This window comes from Aplysia californica, unplaced genomic scaffold, assembly GCF_000002075.1.
Source record: "Aplysia californica isolate F4 #8 unplaced genomic scaffold, AplCal3.0 scaffold00018, whole genome shotgun sequence".
Taxonomy (NCBI): domain Eukaryota; kingdom Metazoa; phylum Mollusca; class Gastropoda; order Aplysiida; family Aplysiidae; genus Aplysia; species Aplysia californica.
The window spans coordinates 1,911,350-1,914,724 of NW_004797288.1; positions in this window are offsets into that span (position 1 = coordinate 1,911,350).

Here is a 3,375-nt window from a genome sequence, read left to right on the forward strand (position 1 = left end):
GGGGGCTTTGTTGCAGTTTCACGCCTTGCTGAAAAGAGAGAAATGGGAAAATATGTGTAACACACTTCAACAAAGACTTAAAGTAATGAGTCTTCATCAATCGCTTAAACATATTAGGCCAATGAGAGTCCCAAACAGAGGAAAAATATTTAGTGTTGTGGACTGCACATGGCAGTAGACCGTCCAGTGGAACAGATGTCAGACTGGTTTGGTGTCAGACCTTCAAGTTATACTTACATCGCTGTTGACCTTCGAGTAAAACATTCGCAGTTGACGTCAAGTGAAACGTACATCGTCAAGTTGATCGGCACCGAAATGACATACTTTGATTAAAATTTGCTACCAACTTGGCACTAAGACTTCATTACTTAAAATCCGAATCAGGCACACGAACAATGTGCTTAGCCAATTATCTCATTACAAAAAACACCTTTTTACAAAATGATTCGTCTCAACCTTAGCGTACAAGAAACCATGCAGTGTACCCGCTAGCGGCGTGGCGAAACTGGAGGGCTGACTGGCAGTAGTGATGGGCAGGTATCGATACTAGATACTCGATACCTAGATACCTACAAAGATAGTACCAATGATAGTACCAATGATAGTTATTTACTATCATTGATACCTATAGGTATCGGTATCGGTACCGATACCTGCTCTAAACATCAATACCTATGTGTTATTTATCCCAGGGCTGTCAAAGCAAGTGACTTGGGCCTTGAGAATTTTTTGTTTATCAAAACTGATAAGTTTTCGTAGGGGGGAAGCGTTTTAAATTAATCTAGTGATTTTTTAACAAAAAGAGAGAAGTTTTTCAAGAAATCTATCTAGTGATTTTGCAAAATCCTCACTGACAACCCTGATTTATCCTCATTGGTTTAATTTAAAGTTGCTAAAAATCTGGTATATTTAATTGCCTTTTTAGAACGCTTGTGTTTTTATTTTACAATATTAACATTTTCTGCAAAGTTGACTTTCCTCACATACTTCACTTTTTTTTTAATCCTCATATTTGGGTATTTATTTCTCTTTAATCTCTTAATAAAAATAATAAAATTCAATTCATACTATCAATCAATCATTCATTTACTCTTATTGAGAGTGTCAGTGATAACTTCCATCATGCAGGGCACAGTCGAGGCGGGTGGGCCTGTGACAAAGTGGGTCTGTGACAAAGTGGCATGCTTCCCTTTACATATTATTAATATTATTAAGTTACTAAATCTATCTCCAAGTCTTTAATTGCGACTTCAATGTCCATACTGAACTCCGACTTCTGAAGTCACAGGTGGAGTTTTGTGTTGTTCTTGAATGAGCAACATTACGCAGTGTAGATGGGGGTACACTAGGAAAAATACTGGGAGGAACACAGCTGGAGATGGATGCCTAGATTTTCTGATCATAGGAGCACCGGGTGGTCAGTGTTATAGATCTACTGCAAACGCCCAAATGCCTAGTCACTTCATTGTGTTTCCAGTTGTGCCTTGGTATGCTGTCGACTGTCGACCCTCTTCTTACATTGTTTGGGGTCAGTAGTCAGCAGGAAAGGAATACACACCCTTGCCCGATCCTCTTTTACTATCATACTTTGAGGAGCATCCATGGAACACTTTTTTGTCATTATAGCCCTTGCAGACACATTAAAACACACTGTTTATCCGTCAGAAATTCACCTTGTAGGCCTACACATTCAAAACAAATCTATCTTAGTCCTAGATCTAGTATAATGTTAGAACACAATGTGAAGAAATCTTACTGTACAAATACCGGAACAAGAATAGGCAACAAGTACCGGTAACAAGTGCGTTGTGTTAAATGCATGCACACGCACACTAAAAGGCCTACTACACACTACACACAAGGTAAGACAATAGGCTTTGCTCCTAATTGAGTAATTTGAGTTTCGCGCGAACAATGCAGCGAGCGAATGGCACGCAAGAACCCAGCCTCACAGATTCCTGCTAGAGAGGGCTGTCGGGACGCATGGTTTCTTGTACGCTAAGGTCTCAACCAATCAATAATGCCTTATTGACTTCTTTCATTATCAGTTTCGAAGCGTAAATGTAATCTCTCTCCTGAAAAATGTTGGTTTTAGGGATTGTGTCATTGTATCAAATGGCCGACGACTTAAGCTCTTGATCTTGAATGTGTAATTCAACATTATCACTTCGCTCAGCAGCGCTTCGTAGTTAATACAATATAGTTTCAAATTTCAAACAAAGATTCCTTGTTTGTTTGTTTTTTTTACATTCTCTCTCTGGCCTGGGTCATCTCCCATGGCACAACAGCAGGAAATTTGAAACGACATGTCAATCTAATGTTTGCCTAAAGATTATAGCGACAATTCGCTATTCTTAATTAAGACGAAGTCCTGGCATTGGTGCAATTAAGATTTCCAAGGGGCAAAGTGACACCGAGCTTCTGCTTGTTTGTTTTAATAAAGTTTTTACGGCGCTCGCATCGGCAAAAGGTCATAATATGAGCGCTAAGGGGTGGATGTCAATAGAAAAATCCATACAGAGAATCAGGCTTACTCTGCTCACCTCTCTAACTTCAACAGCACAAAGTCTACTTCGACTAATAAGGCACCCATGAAATAGCAGGTCACAAGAGAGTGACAAACATATAGAAGGATTGGAGGAAAATGGCGATAGTAAGGATTAGGGGAAAAAAATCAGCAGTTCCCTGGATGCAGTTCAGGCACAATTTTGAGCATGACATTGATGAATCAGCCCATTTACAATTCCACAGAGCATAAGAACATATAAATATCCCACCTTTGGGAATGGCCTAAAGACACTTCAGTAAGTAGCATCGCCCCCCCCTCCCCCCGGGGGAGCGTCTGCAAGGGTTCTGTGCACAGAGTACGGGTAGTAATAATAATAATAGATAACAGATAGCATTTGTATAGCGCAAATCCCCGCTCAACAGTTAGCTCTATGCGCTTCACAATCTATGCTATTACCCCAGCAGATCTGAGAGCATTCTGAAGCAACTTCAACTTCCTTGGAAGCATACAGTGCAAGCGGCCATTTATAGGCGTAAAAAACACTAACATACTGACAAGATCTTTGGCCGTCTAGATCTACGGCCGGTATCCATTTCCACCTGGGTGAAGCGAGGAAATTTGTGTAAAGTGCCTTTCCGAAGGACACAACGTCGGGCCGGCGGCTCGTGTGTATGCAAGCAGGAAAGTGTGTGTGTGTGTGTGTGCGTGTGCGTGTGCGTGCGTGTGTGTGTGTGTGTGTGTGTGTGTGTGTGTGTGTGTGTGTGCGCATGTCAGTATTTTAACCCGCAAACGACGAAATAATGTAGGTATTGCGCAAGATCAGGGGGAGATTTAGAATCGGATGATGGGACCTCTGGGAACAGACA